Below are 22019 nucleotides of genomic sequence, written 5' to 3'. Positions count from 1 at the left end.
GGCTAATCCGGAAACACGTACGCCAGCAGGAAGCAGGCATATGTAACCCGCGCAGCATGAAAGTGCGCGCAAACAACAAGCAAGCTCAGACGCGAGGATGAACATACCGTTCCTAGCAGCAGTGGTCGTGGGATACCGCAGGAGGAGGAGGAGGATAGTCAGACCCAGAATTTTCACACCCAGAACCAGCCTTTTTGGCATGTCTGATGACCAGGTGTATGGGAGGTACAGGTTTCCACCTCACATAATACTCAACCTGGTCAGTGAGTGGGAGGATGACCTCACATCACCCACCCTCTGCTCCCAAGCACTCAGCCCCCTGGAGAAGGTCCTCAGTGTACTGCACTTTTTGGCCACCGTATCATTTCAGCGGACAAGTGCCATAGTGGGGGGGGTCTCACAGGCCACGCAGTCACACTGCCTACACCAGGTCTTGGCCATCATGACTGCACGCCCATCAGTCCGCCGGCACATATACCTGCCCAGAACACCTGCGGAAAGGATTTCTACGGGGTGGCACAATTCCCCAAAGTCCTAGGTGCCATTGATTGCACCCATGTGGCTCTACGTCCCCCCAGGGCATCAGAGCACATCTATAGAAACCGCAAGCACTGGCATTCCATCAATGTCCAGGTAGTATGTGATGCCAAGGGAATCATTACCTCAGTATATGCCAACTATCCAGGGTCCACCCACGACAGTTTCATTTACAGAATGTCAACCCTAAACCGGGACCTAGAAGCTGGGCGGCATGGCGATACATGGCTGCTTGGTGAGTATAAATGCCACAGCACATGCATGAATGCCAGATACTGGGTAATGTCACAACCCTACTAATGATACCCATCACCACCTCCCCAGGGGACAGTGCCAACCCTCTGAGCACCCACATGATGACGCCAATTCGGAACCCCACCACGCCACCCGAGGTAAGGTACAACACAGCCCATATTGCAACCCGGGGCATAGTGGAGCGCACATTCGGAGTGCTCAAGTCACGCTTTCACTCCCTTGACCGTTCTGGCGGGCAGCTGTTATACGCTCCCCCAGTAGTGTGCAGGATCATAGTGGCAGCATGTGTCCTGCACAACGTTTCAACACGCCGGGGCCTGCCGGTGGACATGGTGGTGCCCCCACATCCCCAACCACATGCACGCCCGCTGCGCATGGGAGGGGAAAGGGCATGGGGTGAGGCAGCCCGAACGCAGCTGGTGGCCAATTACTTCACTTAGGATCACACCCCTGTGGCGTGCACACTGCCCTGCCACATACCAGCTGACAATCGATGATGACATAAGGGACAGTCAACTGTCACAACCATACCAGCCTGAGATTGGTCACCTGGAAGTGTCACAATGTGTGCACCCCTACCTACAGAAACACCAACAATGCTGTATCATCAAAAGACACATATGCTGCTAAATGCATTACTCCCTTGCAAAATACAACATGAGAACAGTGCCATGTCACCCAACTCCTCCCCAGCACCGCCACCCAACACACCATGGCATGTCATGCTATGTGAGAGCAAACAAAGCAATCCTGAAAACCTGACACAAGTGTCACAAAGTACAGTGTCCCTAATGGAAACTGGCCACACACAATATGCTCCCAGTAATGTTGAACTAACAACACACATGACCAAATACTTACCAACAATACAATGCAGCTACACAAGCTCAAACATAACTAAAACATGACAGTACTAAGTTAAAGTAGTCGTAGTCTTACAACCTGAATATGTCACCACATCGCCCCCTTCCAACTGTAGTCTTGCAGGCTTCAAAATGTGTCTGTGTACTGCATACAACATGAACTCCATCTCCAAGGTAGACAGCCTTATGAAGACATGAGGAATGAACCTGCAAATTCAGGGGGAGGCATGGAAGCAGATGCATACATAATTCCAACATGCAGTGTACAATACAACAACAATATACACAATGAATGTCGACACAGTATTGACTACAGACTGCCCACACAGCTCATGGGATCCCAACATCACTGTGTACATCACTGTCACTTGGTTACACCCTTTGCAAGCCCATGGAAACGGGAAGCAGGAGGGGTGTGTGTCTCACGAACCCAAGCATCAAAGCCAAACTCAGGACAAGTCTGCATGTGCCCAGCCAGAATACAGTGGATGCCCACGCGAGCCACACAAGGCAACACACTGTCAAAAAATAATGAAAGATCAAAAATCAAAAATCAAAAAATCAAAAATCAAAAATGGCCATGTGGGGGCTGGGGGGGGGGGGGCACCCAGGAGGTCCGAGGACACCAACAGCCGCCTGTGTGGATGTTGGGAAAAGAAAACACGTCCATGGGCTCATGGCCTGCACGGCTATGCCAATGTGGGAGAACTACTGCTGTCGCTCTCATTACCCTCTGCTGCTGCCACAGGAGGTGGTGGTGCTATGGGAGGCAGCCCATGCAAAGCCCTGGTATGGTCCTCCATGGCAGCAAGCATGTGGGTGTGGAAGGTCTCGTTCTGGAGGATTAAAGTGCAGAGATCCCCATGCAGCACCTGACGTGATGCCTGGATCTCCTCCCGAGTTGCCTGCATCTCAGCTGAGAGCGAATGTGTGAGCCGCTCCAGCTGCTGTTCTGTCCTCAAGTTAGTGGAAGTCTCAAGGTCAACAAGAGTCTCCCTGAGGTGAGGGAGTTCTACCCTCAGGGCTTCCCTGTGGCCCTGGGACTCTATTGATATCGATTGGCGTAGAGTCTCCAGTGCCGCCCGTCTGTCCCTGTTGGACGCCAACATGTCCTCCCTGTGTGATTGGCAAATGGAGTCTGTTGCCTGCTGTAGTTGCTCCATCTGCCTTTCAGGGGGGACAATGGAAGTGTCCACCCTCTCCATTGCTTGAGCCATTATCTCAAGTGATGCTGCCTGTTGGGTTGCCATACCATAAATGGATTGTTCCCATGCGGTATTGCTGGTGGCGTACGGCCACAACGTCGTCGGGCACCACACCTGTTTGGGGCAAGGCGATCTGCGCCTTGCTGTGCTGGCACTTCCTGAGGCTGCAGGACTGCATTCCCCCTCTGATCTGCTGGCCCAGGAACAGGATCAGATGTGGAGTGTGACCCTGCACCCGTAACCGCCAAAGGCTGACTAACCAACACTGACATCCCCATAGAGGGTTCTACCCCTGGTGCAGGTGGGTTGGACAGAACAGAACCCCTTCCAGAAACACTTACCTGCGACGCCACATAGGTCTCATCATCCGAATCAACACCTGAATAGCGGTCTGGGGAGGTGCACCCAGAGACACCCCTGGACAGAATCGTCTGCAACAAGAGTGGGTTCTCACCCACCACCACACCACGTCCCCCACTGGTGGCCGGTTGTGCTTCAGGTTCCTCCTGGGTCTGCACCATCTCCTCAACCTCAACAGCATCAAGTGTGTCATCCCCTGCAAAAACATGAAAGACAAAAAATGGAAACAGGCATTAGCACCATAGCACACAAATAGGCCTGACAAGCTACAGAACCAGTACATGATTTACACATGTCCCACATGACTATAGCCCTCCCATGCATGCACTGTCACAGAATTGGAAGGGGAGGCAAAAGTCAGGCACTGATGAAACCAAGATGGAAGAGCAACACATTTGCTGCATGCTGGGTAGCACTGCCATCACACATTGGCCTGTGAGTGGCATGTCCTATACACATAAATGACACATGCCATCACACAGATGGCATGTACCATAGCCATGGTACATTCCACAAGTGCATCCATATGTCAGTGAATGAGTACTGTCACCCATCCATGTGAGATGGACATGAAGAGAAGAAAAATGCCACATAGTGTGAAAAGATACGCCATGTGCCACACACTGCAACACATCCAGTGTACAAAAATACACTGATTGCAGGGCCTTGTACACATCAATGGGTGTGCACTTCAACATGACAGGAAACAACTAGCATGTTCCACATTCAAACAGGCCCAAAACGTCGTGTGATCAGGACAATACTCATTCAGCCTGAATGGTCAAATCTTTCAACTACCAAGGTGACACATGTGGGCCAATGTGGGGTTCTTCAATGGCAGAAGCATGTCACATATGTCACAATAGGGCTAAGCAATGTGTTGCAAAAGTGGGAGAATTGAAACAATCAGCCTGAAAGAACACTGAAAAATACAAACAATGTTGTTGCATGATGCCACCTCAAGGGCAACTGCCGTAATGTTGCGCTAAATTACTACTGTGGGCAGAAGGGATAGTGTCACACCCAAATTCAAGGCCGCAGAATGTTTTGGATGAAGCACATGGGTGACCCATACTACTCAGTCACACACACCCTCACCTGCCACTCAATCAGAACCCGTCACCCAAACAACATACACATGCATTACACACACACGTGTCATAATCGGGTAGTTCTCCCACACCTCGGATCTGTTCCTCTGTGACAAAGGTCCCAGCAACAGACTCATGTTCAGTGAGTTCGTTGTCCTCTTGTGGAGACCCACCGCCAGTCACCAGAGTAGCGGCATGACTTGAGGCCAGCTTGTTCTTTGCTCTGCGTTTCAGGTCGTTCCACCGCTTGTAGCAATCATCAGCTGAGCGCCTCACAAATCTAAGGGCACTTATGTGGTTGGCGATGGTCTGCCAGTATGCCTTACGTTGACCAGGTGTGGTCTTGGACCCTGCAGTCACCACCATTTCGTGGCTATGTTGCAACACATAGCTCACAAGTGCATCAAGTTCCGAATCATTGAAGCAAGGCTTCCATGAGGTACCGGAGTGTGTAGCCGGGCCTGGGGTCTCAGCCTGTCGTGCCAGAGCACCCTTCTTCCTTTTTTTAGAAGGTGGAGTGGAGCCAGAGTGGCTAACGCTGCTCTGGTCAGTAGGGGCAGAATCACCGGTGGACTGGGTTGTTGGTGTGTGCAAATGCACATTGACCATAGGACTTGGTGCAGGCATTGTCTGAAGTGTGATGTTGGCAGGGGGAACATCAGTATGATGGACCAGGACCGACACTGTCCTGGCTGGGAGAGTCAGAGCTGGGGCAGCAGATGACATAGCTGCCCCAGATCCACGTGGCTTGGTGACAACTTGCACCGCCACACGTGGCTTAGACTTGCTGACCTGGAAGTCAGCCAGGGAGTCATCCAGTGCCAGGTCAGGTGCCACAATGGGCTGGTCCAACAAGAGCTGAGCTGGGATGGTCTCAGCCACATTTCCCTCAACCATCGGGGGGGTCATGGGTGTCCCTGATTGGTCCTCCACACATGGGGGTATAGAGGCACCCTGCAAATCCCGGCCACGTCCCCAACCGCGCCCCCACGTCCACCTTTTGAAGGTCGGCCACCTTTGCCTCCCTTACCGCTTGGTCGCCTCCCAACCTTGGCACTGATGTTGTTGTGCACATGGGAGGAGTAGTAAACTATTGTCCTGGGCAATTGGGGGTCAAATGTGTAGGGTAATAGATGGAATTCGTTCTCTAGTGCTCTAACAAGGCTGTCTGTGACCCCTGGGGGAAGATGACGGGTCATGCAACGCACAGGCAGCCCAAAAACAAAAATAAATGTGCACGCAACCCCTTGTAGACCACGTGCATGGAAAAATGAACCCGCACTACGCTGTGGCACCCAGAAACACAAAAATAAGCCTACGCCTGATACACGCAGCCTACAATGACCTCTGAAGGGGTACGCGACACACGGGGCAAGCACAGCTGCTAAGTACATGCGGAACTCACCGTCTGCCTGGAAAAAGAACGTGAAAAATATGCGTGTGTGCGAGTTGGCAACACCCCCACCAAAAGAAGAATTGTACGCTGTCTGAGGAGAGAGGACAAAAGGAGAAGTGAACACTGTTTGAGGAAACAGGCCCAAAAAAGTAGTAAAATGAAAGCTGTCAGAGGTAACAGGGAGTACGAATTTCAAACGCTGTGAAGTAATCGCGTGTGAACTGACAAGAAGTACAGAATCCACCCACTCGCTCACCACAAAAAGCACGTACAAGGAAATGGCGTCCTACACGTACCTTTTAAACCGGCCCACAAGTACACGTCACTTACGCGTGTACGCGCCCTTTCCTCCAATTACACGCGCTGACACTCGGACATCCAGCTTTTCCACGTGTGCTCTGTCATCACGTGCTATGAGGGAAACACACATGCGCGTTACGTCACAGCCCTTAGGCCTAATGAGATCGCGTACGTGCGCTGTCGCGCTTACGCGCTAATGGCTTTTCCTCGAATTACACGCTGACGTGCAAGATTTTCACGTGCCAAATCACTCTGTATCAAGCTGGCCACGCGTTCACACACGGAAGACCACGCTCCTGCCCAGAAGGCCGAATTACTGCCCCCCAGAGCCCCGAGCACGCTCCCACCTTCCATCTGCTGCTGTCTGATTGCCTGCTGCCCATGTGCCCTGCCATTTGCTGCCTGCACGTCAGTGAGGGGTGCTGTTGCTGTGACCACCCCTGCTGGAACCGAAGACTCCCGACTGGGATTCCATCGCTCCACAGCCCAGCCCCAGGACCCAGTTGCCTACCCACTCCTGCCTCTGGGTTTGCCATGTCCAGCACTACACCATCTGGCAGCACTGGCAACCCCCAGCCAGAGAGGCAGAGGGCCACCAGCTTCACTGCCACTGACGTTGGTGTCCTGGTGGAGCAAGTCCTGGGGGCAGTATGATGCCCCCTTCGGAAGGTCGAGCGCTGACAAGGAAGGACGGACCAGGATCTGGACAGATATCATGACTGCCATCAACGCGGAGGGGGTGGCAGTCCGTGAATTCCATCATGTCAAGAAGCGCTGGGGGACTTCAGGTCCAGGACCCTCAACAAGGCCCGGCGCCTCTTGAAGGCAGCGCATGCTAAGGGGCGCCAGGGCCACCTGTCGGAAGACCAAATGAGGGTCCTGGAACGTGTATGCCCAGCGCTCCATGTCCAGGTCCTTGAGAGGCACACCCGTCTGGAGTCGAGCGTTAAGTGTACATGCATACTGATTGGAAGCTGTGCATGTGGTGGTGTGCAGTAGTGTGCAGGTTGCACATGTGGTTTTGTAGGGCCATGTATGGATGTGTATATACAGGACCGTGAGGCTGACACATGCGAATCCTTGCAGATGTGTGAGCACACATGTTTGAATGACTGTGTATGTCAGTTGTCAAGGTTGTGGTGTCACACATGGATGTTGGTTCCAGCTGCATGTATCTGTACTGTGTACATGTGCATGTATGTGTATCTGACAAGTGTGCAACTGTCAGGCAACATGGATGCATGTGAGACTGATATGTAGAAGACTGATTACCTGATGTGACATGGATGCCGATCTCATCACTGCGACACTTGGTGGAGGTGTACACATGCATGTAAGTGTGGTGGCGTGTGTGCATGTCTAGTGCACTCCCTGTGTCTCATGTGATGTCTGGCTCACTTTTGCCTGCTCATGTATGTGTATGGATGGTGCTGGCTGTTGCGATATGGCTGTGGAATAGCTCATGTGTGTGATTTGAAATGACATGTGTGTTGGGGATTGTGATGCCATGTCTGAAGTTTGACAATGACACTCGTGTGCAACTGTCATGTGTGTATGAGTCCATTGTACAGTGCCCTGATGCCTGTGTCCTATCTCTCCCTGTCTGCAGCGTCGACTGATGAAGAGGGCAGAGAGGGTTCTGTGGAGCACAGCGGCTGGGATTGCACCGCCAGCCGGAGACGTAAGGCCCGGCTCCCCTCCCAGATTGTCATCTCGTCAGGGAGTGAGGAGTCTGGTGCCGCGTCCCAGGTCGCAGCTGCCGAGGGGAGGTCCAAGAGGCGGAGGTCGGACTTTTACTCCTCAGCAGCAGAAGGGGCAGCTGAGACCCCACAGGGCCCGATGGAGGAAGATGGCACGGAGTCATCCAGGTTGGTGGGGGTTTGGTGGAGGAGGAGGCCGTGCAAGGGACAGAGACAGGGTCTGGAGGTGGTGATTCCACTGGTGCTAGTGGTGCAGTGCAGGGGCAGGCACAGGAGGCAGCACAGGCCGCCGCAGAGGTGCCTGTGTGTAATCCTGTCCCCGATCCTGTGACTGCATCATCCTGCACCAGCAGGGATACCTACGTCCAGACCCGTTTTCAGGCAGGGGATGAGCTTACGACAACTGGCCTTCCTCTGCCTGCGGATGTGGCTTTCCGAGTCTGGGTTGAGCCTGTCCTGGGTGGTGTGGCGTTGCGTCAACGGGCCATGTGAGGCGAAATGCAGTCTTTTCATGGGGAGACTGCATGTCGTCTCAAATGGCTCGTTGACCACGTCGACCTACTGGGACAGGTCACCCAGGCCGAGTTCCTCCGTTTGCTGGGCCTTGTTCCGACCCCCTCCTCAACTGAATTCCCTATGCGCCAGTCGTACTCCGTGCCATCTTCCCACCCATGTGTCACCTGGGTGCCCTGTGGAGCTGCCTCTGACCCTGCGGCCAGGCTTGTGGAGGACACATCCCTGCCACAGTCGGGAGTCGGACGTCCAGCAGGGGTGGCCAACTCAACAACTGCACCCCAGCCAGAGGAGGATGTGCAGGCAGCAAGAGCCAGGGCACGGGCAGAGGCATAGCAGCAGCAGCAACAAGGTGGGAGCCATGATGGCTCGGGGCCTTTAACATCGGAGGTGCAGGCATCGACCAGAGGGCAGGAGGACCCAGGACGGGAAGTGTCTTCCGTGTGGCAGCGGTTAGGCCATGCCATAGATGCGGAGCAGCAGCGGGCAGAAGAGGCACGGCTCACGATGGTCAGGGCGGAGAACTCCATGCGGAGGGCCCTGAGTCGGGCCGAGTGGCTCGAGGCAATTTGCGGGGAGTTGGAGGAGAACATGTCGTCGTCCCTGCGAACCCTCAGGGCCATGGAAGAGGACCGCCTTTGGGACATTGAGCAGGAGTTCGATGATGCCCTGGCCCGGGACATCCAAAAGTGAACCGTCGGACTAGCCCGCTGCCCTTGTAAATAGTTAGATAGTGTTAGGTTTCCTTTGTTTTTTTCTTTATTTTGGTTGCGCTTGGACAATGCACCACGTTTCTGTATATAGTTTTTCATTAGGTAGTACTTTTGATAGGTTTCATTTCTTCAGTTGGGATCATGGACCCTGAATTGTTCATCTGTATATAGTTCACTATTGGATTCATCTCTTTGTTTAGATTTCCCCATGGAGCAATGGTTTTCACTTTTGTTTTTCCCTTGGATTTGCTTTGTTGGACTGTGACTTTGGACACCTTTCCTTTGGATTATGATTTCTCTTTTTTTCATTATTTTATGGACATGCAGATTTTCTTTTTTTATTCCCATTGTTGTTTGTTTGATTTTAATTCCATTCATGTTGCTTTTAATACATTTATTTCTTCATACTTAGATGTGTGGTATTATCTCATTGATTTCATGCATGTCATGATATGGGTTTTCACATTCACTTGCAACCATTGTGTGTGTGTGGCAGACATGTGTTCATTTGTATACTTGCCATTGGGGTTGTATCATGTAAATGCCTTTTCTATGTGGGTGGATGCAATACTTGGTTGGGTCTTTGGGCTGGGGAGGCTGGCCATAAGGGCCATGATTGAGGATCGGCATGACCTGGGGGAAGGGGGACATGAGTGGGGGCCTGCTGGCAGGTGCCCTGCACTGCTGGGGGGTGGGGGTGCAAGAGCACATGAGTAGGACATGAGTGGGGGCCTGATGGCAGGTGCCCTGCACTGCTGGGGGGTGGGGGTGCAAGGGGACATGAGTGGGACATGAGTGGGGGCCTGCTGGCAGGTGCCCTGCACTGCTGGGGGTGGGGTTGCAAGGGGACATGAGTGGGACATGAGTGGGGGCCTGCTGGCAGGTGCCCCTCAGTGCTGGGGGGTGGTGGTGCTGGGGGACATGAGTGGGGGCCTGCTGGCAGGTGCCACTGTCTGCTGGGGGTGGGGGTGCAAGGGGACATGAGTGGGGGCCTGCTGGCAGGTACCCTGCACTGATGGGGGTTAGGGGTGCAAGGGGACATGAGTGGGACATGAGTGGGGCCTGCTGGCAGGTGCCCTGCACTGCTGGAGGTGGGGGTGCAAGGGGACATGAGTGGGACATGAGTGGGAGCCTGCTGGCAAGTGCCCTGCACTGCTGGGGGTGGGGGTGCAAGGGGACATGAGTGGGACATGAGTGGGGGCCTGCTGGCAGGTGCCCCTCAGTGCTGGGGGGTGGGGGTGCTGGGGTACATGAGTAGGGGCCTGCTGGCAGGTGCCCCTGACTGCTGGGGGGTGGGGGTGCAAGGGGACATGAGTGGGGGCCTGCTGGCAGGTGCCCCTGACTGCTGGTGGGTGGGGGCGCTGGGGGACATGTGTGGGGGTCTGCTGGCAGGTGCCCCTGACTGCTGGGGGGTGGGGGTGCTGGGAGACATGATTTGGTGTTCATATTGCAATGTGACATGTGGCTTGGCTGGGGGGCTTGCCCATGGTGGATGTGCTGCCTGCGGGACATGACCAGGGGTGCGGTGTAGTCCCCTGTGGTGTGGGCTGCCTGCAGGGGCTGTGGAGGGGGTAGAGGGGACACCTGGGAGGACCCACACTGCCAATTCACGTGTAGGACTCTCCGAGCACCCCTGAAATACACGTTCCCCACTCTGACAGCAAAATCGCGTGTGAAACTTCATGCGCAGCCCGGTAATACACGTACCCTACTCCAATCGCATGTGAAACTTCCCGCGCACCCCTGAAATACACGTACCCAGGCCAATCGCGTGTGAAACTTCCTGCGCACCCCTGAAATACATGTACCCAGGCCAATCGCGTGTGAAACTTCAAGCGCACCCCTGAAATACACGTACCCAGGCCCAATCGCGTGTGAAACTTCCCACGCACCCCCAAAATACACATACCCAGGCCAATCGCGTGTGAAACTTCCCGCACACCCCCGAAATACATGTACCCAGGCCAATCGCGTGTGAAACTTCCCGCTCACCCCTGAAATACACGTACCCAGACCAATCGCGTGTGAAACTTCCCGCGCACTCCTGAAATACACATACCCAGGCCATTTGCGTGTGAAACTTCCCACGCACCCCTGAAATACACGTACCCAGGCCATTCGCATGTGAAACTTCCCGCGCACCCCTGAAATACACGTACCCAGCCCAATCGCGTGTGAAACTTCCCGTGCACCCCCGTAATACACGTACCCCACTCGCACAGGCCCTTTCGTGTGTGAAAGTTCCTGCGAACCCCGTAATACACTTACCCTGCTGAAATCGCGTGTGAAACTTCCCGCGAACCCCAGTAATACACGTACCCCACTCGCACAGGCCCTTTCGCGTATGAAACTTCACGCACACCCCAGTAATACACGTTCCCCGCTTGGCGTTTGCTGCTTGGCAGCCCTGTAAGCTGATCCAGGGTTAGCGCCGCCCTTTGCGCTGAATTAGGAATTTTGATGGCTTTTCCTTGCACGAGGGCATTCTTGGGGGCATAACTGGCGCTGCTGCAGGGTCGTTGCACCATTCTGCGCCACAGCTGGTTTTGGAGGCTAAAATCCATGAATACGCTGTGCGCGGAAATCGATTTTAGTGCACGCGGCTGGCGCAGACATTCGCACGCGCACACTGTGCGCCAGCCGCGTCGCCACTTTTGCGCGAAATTCTATGAATTACCCTGTAAGTCTGTATTAGTGCAGAGAAGAAAATACATGGCTCCAGATGTTGCTTGCAGGTTTTGTACAAAATGTTCAGAAGAGGAAACATTAGCGCATCTATTAACCAAATGTACAAGCCTACGAGATTGAAGAGATGAATCTTTTTTCAAAGATCTAAGTATATTCAGATTTTTAGATTCAAATCAGATGTGAAATAAGATATTCAATGCTAAACACATTTCATTGAATATTGCAACAATCAGGTTTGTATTAAGGTTAAACCTCTAATCGGAACTAGATTACTCAATGTAATTAGACTAATTAAACATAATTATCTTGATAAGCTTTAAGATTGATAATAACATGTATTTTTATTTTTATTTTAAATGTCAAAGGCAAGGAGAATTGAATTGTAGTAAGTGTTTTAGATGCAATTAACTAATATTAAGAAGAGCATAGGTACACGCTCATATATAAAAAGTAGATATCTGTACTGTCATGTTTTGAGTGGTAAATAATTGTAAACTTCTGCTGCTCTCTAGTATTTTATTGTAAACTAATCATGTATTTCGATTTTTATTTTATGAAATATATGGATATTACGCTTATCTTATTTTAAAGATGTATTATGATTAGGTTTAATATAAACCAAATGCACTTAATGAAAGAAATTAAGTACACGGTATATCATTGGCTATCAAACTATAAGGCCCTTCGTTATATGGCACTCTACAATTGGCTGGCACGCTTGAGCCAGTCTGGAACATTCGGCTCACTAGCAGCACGTAAGTTCATACCCCGTTCATACCCCAGGTGCCAGGAGATAGACTTGACTATACCTGGACCCCCCCAATTAGCCCAACGTCTCTCATGACACATGCCTTCTGCCATGAAGATTGTCTTTGATCTTGGCCTTGTAGTGTATTCTTGTCTCTGGGAAAATAAGGGCGTGCAGGCACACACTATCGCCGTTCTAGAAGTCCTTGCCCAACTCTATTTTCATCCTTGGCTCGTGTGACAAGAGCTCATGATTTGATCCATTTTGCTGCTTGTAATTAATTGTCTGAAATGAATAAAACTTGGCACACATAGTGTTCCTTCTTTGCACCTAAAAAGGGATGATTCAGTATCTCACATACACTGCCTTCCAGAATAGATAACCAAACTTGGCTGCTTCAGTCTTGACACCATGCCAGGCAATCCCTTCCAGACTCGTCCATGATCTCAGCTAATTCTTTGCTGAGACACAGCACTCAACACTTCTCTTCATGGGTTTAAGCTTACTAAACTTATGACACTGATATCCAGTTTCTATACAATGGTGACTTTGCCTGCAGTCTATTCACCATGTATAGCCTGCTTCTATGATCACTTAGTATACCTGCTTTGCTGCATCTGTACAATTATTGAATGGCCTGTATTTGCTGCAGTGCTCTTCACAAATGCACTCTTTTCTTCGCATATGAAAGTTTATTTGATTCTTTATTTCATCATCAGTTTCTAAAAGGGTCGAGCATCTTTTCAGCCAGTCTTCTCTGTGTGTCATATTTTGCTTCTTGTGGCATCACCAGGTCCTTTTCTTACTCTTTTCATATTCCATCGGGGACTTCCTCCATTAGATTGTTACCTCTTCAGGAGTACATCGGATAGGGTTTTCTTAATGGATACCTTTTCTCAAGGATTTGCCACAAAATGGTCACAACAGCTGGAATCAAACATGGCACAATCTCAGGCCTCCAACATACAGGTGGGAGGGGGCAGGACTTCCTGTAGAGACTTTGGCTGCTCCTCTACACTCCCTCCTTCACAGGTCTCCACATACTTCCTCTTGAAGAAGTGCTTCTTTTGAGTCCATGTCTTCATCACTCCCTTCAGGGACCTGGCTGACTTGACATGTTCATCCACACTCCAGGTCATGTAACTGCACTGTTCATTCGGATTGCAATAGACTCATCATCCCACGTACTTCTTGTGATTCTTTGGGTACAGGAACGTTGTACCTTCAGGTGCTACGATGCTGGCCTCTATGAATTTCCTGATATCTTCATCTGTCATCTCCTTGGGTCCAAACCCTGATTCGATATTGATCATGATCTTCATTTCTACTGTCTTCTTTGCTGTCTTCTTACACTGTGTAATTATGACCATCATCACACAGAATCCAAACATCACCATCACTAACACTGCTCCAAGAAACTTGAAGATATTCTCCATCCACTGTGGAATCCTTGAGAATATGTATGCAAACGCACTGCCATTTGTAAATTCCTCTGTCTCATCTTCCATATTGGTGTGCAGGTTGGTCAACAGCGTTAAGGCCTCTGTCAATGTTCTATTCTCATCATCGTGAGAAGGTATGAATGTGCAACATGATGGCCCAATTTTGACACAAACTTCTCCTTCCATTGCAGTGATGCCGTCAAGGACATATCTGTTCTGCATGGCCCTTAGCTCTTCCTTGACAGCATTAAATCCCTTTATTGTGGTGTTGATTGTCTGCGGAAACTCCCATCTGGTAATTTGCAACCATTTGGCATTAGCCATCATCTGGATCCCAGGCATGAAGATAGTCATGAAGATTGACACAGTCTTACTGAACAACCTGTGTTCATACGGAATGGCATCATATGCATCTATTGATTTTGCTGAGAAGTACTTCTCCCTTTTGGTTCGATTGAGAACTTTAAGTGATTGTCTCCTTCTCAAATGTTCATCCACCTTTGGAAATTCTCCAATGTTAAAGTCACTCTGAGGAATCACTAACGCTGGAAAATGAATGAGCACCCATGAACACGTTCCTCTCCCATCCTTGGACTGCTTCATGTGGGCCCTAGGCCAACAAGCCCAAAATCAATCCATCAGGACGGCTGTCCCTGCTCTCATTCTAGTAACGTCAACTATAGTATTGCAGCCTATATTATCTCCCACATGCTTCCTTTCTTTTCTTCAGAAACATAATGTTGCATTCAACAATAGAACCACAATCATTTGACCTCATTCTTCTTCTACCCATGTCAGTAGTTGCCATACTTGGCCCATGACTTCAAACGCCCATCGTTTACTCTCTGCACATTTTCTGGCTTCAGTAGATAAGCTGCACAGGACTTCAGTCTTCCTTCCCAACATCGAGGCAATCCAGCTATTTCTCTTATATCAGGTCATTCCATTCTCTTAATTACCTTCTAACTACCTCTTCCTGCCCATGTGTAGGATGCACAAGTGGCTTGATCTCCCATCCATGTTGTTTTTCCATCTGTGAAATTTTAATATAATCATCCTGGAATGGAAACCACCATTTCGATCTCCAACACAGAGTGGCCCAACTTCCTTGGAATTGTCCTCTGGTCATGCATGCTGCAAGATGAACCAGACATCTGGCATCGTGTTTTGAAACTGCTCTTGAAATGAATGTTTGTACTGTATTCATGGCATAGGGTATGAGAGCACAGACATAAAAACTCTTCTTGGATGTTCTCTCTCCCACCTTTCTCATGTGCTGATACCACATGCTATTACCCAAGTGTGCTGCATTGTCTAGATATGTATGTATCCCCTCACGATCTTCCTCTGCATTTCTCCTATATCTCCCATAAATCAGGTTTGTTTTGTATACTGTCCACAAAATGAATCAAAGGCAGTTTTCATAGTGGGGGGAACAACAGGGGTCTTTGTCTCAGCAGAAGTACCAGTGTAATAGAGAGTGTGAAAGAGGAGGAATAGAAAGACAAAAAGAGGAATTGTACAGGCATATACTATGCACAAGACCATCAGAATCCACCTCTCGCGCCATCCTGGTGCCGATTGCACATGGCCATTTTCTAGAACCGTGTCAACTTCTACCTTTCTCATTTTTAATACACTTTACCAATGTATTTTACTCCTGCAGTTGCAGCATCTGTTCAATGATCGCAATTAACAGCCTTCAAAATCACAGGGCCATTTTTAGGATCCTGTAAAAAAGTGTGAATATCAACATCTCTTCTGACAAGAGCAGGATAAGCTTGAAGGATCAATACAAAAACAGCAAGCACAAGCCTATGCACATCACTGTCTGTGAGGACCAAAGAGGTTAGCTACTTAGAACAACTATGCAACAAGAAATGAATCTGGATATTGAGCTTGTTTCCAATTTTTGGATCAAGAACTTATGTTCAGGCATAACTTTGATATGTCAATGTAATTCTAAAGGTCCCTTTTCAAGATTCCTAAGACTCTCAGCAAGGGTGTGCACTCCTACTAAAATATCTGAGTCTTAATCCAAATTCAAAATCTGCATTTATCAACTTGGCAATGCTTTCTTTAAGGAGGCCATTGAGTCTCTCACATATTTCATTTGCTTGTGGGTGATAAGCAGAAGAAAACCTGCATTTTATATTCAATAGGAACCCTATCTGTTCAAATACCTCATTCACAAAATGTGGCTCATTGTCGGATCTCAGCACCTCACCCACACCCCATATTGGAAAGACTTCAGGTACTAAAAATGTTGCTATGCAAGTGGCATCAGGGTGTGTACACGGACCTGCCTCGACCCACCTAGAGAAGGGGCACACCACCCCTAATAGATACCTATATCCATTACATACTTGCAGCATATTGATATAGTTGATAAGTAAATGCTGAAATGGACCATTCGGTCGAGGTATTACCCCCCTAAAGGTTCTCAGTGCATGCCCAGCGGTAAACATTTGACACATGTTGCAATTCACCATAAAGAATGCAACATGTTTTGACAAATTCAGAATGAACCAGTCTTCTGCAATCGTTCCAGCAAGACTCTCCCTAGTTCATGGGGTAATGCCGCTGCTCAAGCATGACTTTTAATAATGCTACTGACATCACCTGCTTTGGAGTGCTATCTTGTTGCATAATGCTTTGGTGGGGGATAAAGAACACTGCCTTCATTTCCATAATTCCTGCTCATCTTGCAGTGCTCCCTTGAATCTCTATTAATTAGGTCATTGATCATTTATTAAACCCTTCTTGTATTATCATGGTCTTGACCACTTTTTCTTTAAAACTTGAAGTATCAAAACTCAAGATTTCTGTAGAATATGTAACCCTTTGTCTTCTAGTCTGCGGCTCGTTTCTGAAAGAGATAAAATCTGTTCGCTTAGTGTGAGCTGCACACTTAACGAATGCTATGGCCACTGGGAGTTGTAGTGCCTTAATAAGTATTTCCAATAAGAATGAGTGTTGCACTGGAGTGCCGGCTGCATGGAAGTAGACCCTTCTTTTTCAACTTGCTATCCCTGCGTGTCCTGTTGACGTCATGTAGGCAGAGTCACTATACACCATCAGTTCCTGCCCTTCGTGTTTCTTGAGCATGACAATATGCACCACCAATTCAGCTGCTTGTGCTGAAAAGTGAGGCCTAAGCCTTGCACTTGATACAACTTCAAATTTCGCATTTAACCTGTGACATACTACCACTGCGCCTGAATGCCTTTACTCACGAGTTTGATAAATTGTCAAAGAACCATCAATAAAGAAAATGTCCACTCCTGACAAAGCATTTTCTTTCACACTGGGTATATCATCATAAAATTCAACATAATTAGCACAGCCATGCACATCATCGCCGTGAACTATTGGCTAAGCTACAAACATAGGAGGATTCACTATTTCTATTATTCTAAAATGGCAAACAGAGCATGCTCCACAAAGAGAGTCATAGAGCAGTCCATGACAATATAATGAGTATTATTATTTGCACTTTTAGTGCACCGAAGGCCTGCAGGCATCAGGGCGCAGGAAGAAAAAATGCATATAGTAGAAATCAGGTAATTGGAGGTGCCTGGAAAAAGGATCAACCAAAGACAATGGTTTTAACTCTCTTCCAAAATTAAAAAAAGATTAGTTTCGGCATGTAAAGAAAGAGGAAGCGTATTCCACAAGGGAGAAACCTGGGAGATAAAAGACCTACCCAGTCCTCTGGCCCTCTTGCTCTGTGGCACTGATATGCAGATTCTCAATTGTGAAAGCAGCGTCTTGCAATGACTGTTCACAAGGAAAGTGTCCTTTCATGACTGGATCTAAAATCCTACTGTAACATTATAGAGGCTTTTACCCCAATGTGGTCCGCTGTGTAAGTATTGATGTCATGACTGCTCCATTTGTGTGTGAAAACAGATACAATTCCTCAGCATAATTGGGAATTCCCAAAACAGAGGCTGTACATATTACGTTGTTCAAGTCCTCAAAACCTTCCTCCATTTCTTCAGTCCACTCTATTTTCACTGTATCCACTTGTGCTTTCTTTAATGCTTGCAAAAGTAGTCCCATGTACAAACTATAATCAAACACCCAGTCTCTAACATAGTTGCATAGTCCCAGAAACTGTTGCATCTGTTCCACTGTGTTTGGCTTTGTGGTTTTCATAATCGCCTCAACTCTTTCAGGTGTCACCTTTCTTTCCTTCATGGGAAATCAACTGCCCTATTTATAACACCTCTTCTTGACAGTACTGTAACTTCTCTGTGTCTGCATTGTATCCTTTGTCTGTTAGAATAGTCATCAAATGAATCGAGTCTTGGCTGCACTCATCTTCTATCGTGCTTCAAATTAAAATGTCATCTACGCATTGTATCACTGCACTCTTAAGATCCATATCACCTAAGTTCATCTGTAACACTCTATTAAAGATCAATAGGGACTCACAGTACCCCTTGGGCAAACGAGCATGTTTCAGTCAAGTTTGGCAAACATAAAGGAAGTCAGGTTTTACGAGTCCTTGTGCAACGGGATAGAGAAAATTCATTTTTCAAATCGATCACTGTGCAATATCAAACTTCCACCGGGATACTGCATAGTATCGTTGCCAGGTTGGGAACTATAGGAAACTCGGCTTCTACAATCTGGTTAATCGGTCTCATATCTTGAATAGATCTCCACGACGCACCCTTTGTTTTTTGATCGGATAGACCACGGTATTACACAATGATTCTGATGGCAACAGAATACCTTGTTTCATCATTGCTAAAATAGTCTGAAATATTCCCTCATCAGCCTCTCGAGGCATGGGGTACTGTCATGCTCGAGGTAAAATCGTTCCTGGCTTCAGTTTTATTTTGACTTCCCCTATTCCCTTTAACAGGCCTGCGCCATAAGTGCCTGTGGCCCAGAGGATGCTTGGCACTTTCTCGAAGTCTTCCTGAAAAAATGCTGGATGCTGCCACATTATGGCCATTCGCTGTGGCACTTCCCTTTTATCTATTAATATCCAATATGTGATGTTACTAAAGAACACTACCTCAGCGTCTGTTTGATCTTCCCTAAACAAATCATCATCAGTGATGTCAGTCAATCTGTACCCTTCTTCGAGAACTATTACTGTTCTCCATGGTCTACCCTCATTGTCTATTCCTTCCAGCATCGCCATTTTCCTTCGTAGTATGGCTGCTTCCAATTTATAGGAATAGTCAGTCCCCCCTCTTCATCCATTGGTATCTGTAGCCTAAACAAGAACTCATCAGGTATCCTCACAGGTTTTCCCACTAACCCAGGATGACATGTCAGTAGAATGCTCACTCCCTACAGAATGTCTGGATCTACTAGAATGCCTCGCAGAGCCACTTGCCCGTAAATGCCAGCATACATTCACCCACGTTTAAATAGTGTATTCCTGGAGTGGAGTACGCTATCCCTTGATCAGTAAATTAAATTGTCATGCTTAGTTTTGTCATTAAGTCTCTTCCCAAAATGTTAAATGGTGTCTGTTGTGAATGTAATAAAGGAACAGACATGTAACACTCTCCTATAGGACTGGTAATTCATCAGTAAAAGGAACTTAACTTGTAGCTCCAGAGAACCCTTGAGCATACATGGCAATTCCAAACATTGCATATTTTCCCTCTTGTATACATGAACGTGTAGCCCCAGTGTCTACTAGAAAAGAAAAGGATTTTCATCATATTGTCACATCGACCCTTTGTTCCTCTTGGGGGTCTGGTGTCTCAGATAGTACTAAACACAACAAGTCAACCTCTGAGCTGTCCTATTGTGGGTACGGGTATACTCCCATCCATGTGAACTGATTTCCTCCTACCACAGTGGCACCTCCTATCCTGGGTGTCAGCACTTGTCCTGTGTTTGTGCACTGTTGTATCTGAAAGGGGGCTTGCTGTGACAGTACTTGTGGTGGATTCATTTGCACTTGCTCTGGTTGCTGTTCCTGCTGCACTTGCAGCACTTGCGTTTGATACACTGTTTGATCTTGGGCAAACCCTTCCCTCATCTGTGTGCTATGTGGTGGAGGATCAGATTTCCCCCTCTTGAGACTGACCATTCTGTACATTCCTTTGGCTCCCACATACGTGTTAAATGGGCCCTGTCATCCCACAAGTCCAACATACAGGGGGTGCTTGTTTAACAAGACCCCCTTGGTTAAATCCTCCCTGGGTGCTCTGGTCCGCATTCTGCACATTCTGAAACCCATCTTGATTATTTTGGACTCCCCCTCTTCCTCTATAGCCCGTACCTATGCCTTGTGAAATGAACCCATAACCACCTTGGTCCATCGCATGCTGATTATTCACCTGTCATACACCCATTGCATTCTGCATTCCCAGTCCTTCTCCGCTTGTTAATACCATCCCTTCTATGGAATATTTCTATAATTTCTTCTGGAGTAACTTGCCTTCCTCGATTTTCCCAGCCTCATCTTTCTTCCTATTTTTCTCTTGCAATATCCGACAGTGAGGCACTATCATCAACTGTATCTCCGGCCATGGTTTTGCTTCCATCTCCACCTATTTCTTCATTTGTCTCTGTACTGGCTCAGACAAACCCCTGACATAAAATGTGGTAAAGTAATGGCACCGTTTTTTTTCCATGGCTCCTGAGTTTCAAGCTGCCATTTCTCTTTAACATCCTGAATATAAGCAATAGGGTCTTTGTCTTCCTTCATCTTACGTGTCATAATTGCACCCATATCTGACATATCAGGATACTGTAACCTGAGAGCCTTCCAAACATCTGCTCTGCAATTGTTAAGTGGCACTCATGCCTTCTTCCTTGTGTGCTGTGTTTTGTGCTGTCACACTTGAATACCCTGCTCTCCTCCGTATATCATCAGCTGTGCTCCAAGCATAGCTGACAAGAGACCCTTAATGTCCCCTTTGGCCAATGTATTTCCTCCTGTCATTTTCTCCTGCGCGTATGTCTATTTTCCAGCACCTGAGGTCAAACTCGGGAGCTTGCACCTTAAATTATCCTTGTCCATCTGCAGCCATGGAATATACTGTGGTCTCGCTCCTTTTCCAATAAGGGAAACTGTGTAAATCCTAACCCCCAGTCGGCTCCCATCATCAGCCTACCCATGGCACGGACGATCGTCCCTGCTCACATATGGCAGATATTCTCCCTTCTCACTATAAGATTGTCCTCTGGGATGCTCTGGATATGCTACGGGATTGGGCATCTTATCCTTCGGTTGTTTTAAATCTGACCATCCTACTTCCTTGACTATACACATGCCTCCCTTGGGGGGCACATGTGCTTCCTCCCTCTTCCCCAAGGAAGGATTTTCTTTCCTTGTCAGACATGTCTTGTGCCCAAGAAGTTTGACTATCACATTCAGTCTGCTTAAGGACAATTCTCTGAATGGATTTTCTTCTTCGCTTCATGAATGAAATGCTAAGAATGGGTCTCCCTTCCCCTTGATTTCCATAGTTGCTACCTTCCTTTAATTCTTGATAGACCTTATCAATCCTATTTCCGATGCTTCCTATATCAACATTTTCTTCTTCCAATACTATTCTAGATGCTCCTGATGTTGTTTCCTTTATCAAAAGGAACTCTTCTGTTCCATCCCATCATATTGCTGGGCTTGGTCCTACTAGCTCCTTACGAATAAGGCTAACATCAAATTCCTGCTGTCTCCTTCTTTGTTCTACTTTATTTGTCTAATTCTCTTCACTTTCTCGCCTCCCTTCTAATTCTGTCTTCCTCTTGCCTTTGTTCTTCTCTCCTTACTCCTGCTCTCTGTTCCTCTTCCTCTCTTTGTCTCTTTATTCTCTTATCCCTTAATTTCTGTGCTTCCTCCTCTTCTCTCTTCCTTTCTTTTCTATACCTGTCTTCCATCACCCTTGTCTATTGTCATACTTGCTTTGCTCTTCTGCCTGTTCTTCTTTCTTTTCTTACTCGTCCTGATACATCTGTTCTCGCCGTTCTCTGTTCTTCCTTTTCTGCTCATCCTCTTTCATTCTCTTCTCCTGTTCTCTGTTCTTTTATATTGTCCATTTTAACTTCTCTTTGCCTAACTTCCTCAATGCTTTTCCCATCTAGCTTGAGAAATATCTGTCCACCCATCCATTCATTCTTAATTTCCCTTTCTCATTCTGTCAATATGTTCAACCGCCCAATCTTCTCTTCTATGTCTTGCAGGATCTTGAAGATCTCCTCTTTTCTCTTATTCTTCTCTGGGCT

The sequence above is a fragment of the Ambystoma mexicanum genome, chromosome 3q (assembly GCF_040938575.1).
Source record: "Ambystoma mexicanum isolate Mex_15411 chromosome 3q, UKY_AmexF1_1, whole genome shotgun sequence".
Lineage (NCBI taxonomy): Eukaryota > Metazoa > Chordata > Amphibia > Caudata > Ambystomatidae > Ambystoma > Ambystoma mexicanum.
The sequence above is the reverse complement of the archived record's forward strand: the minus strand, read 5'-3'. Positions refer to the sequence as shown.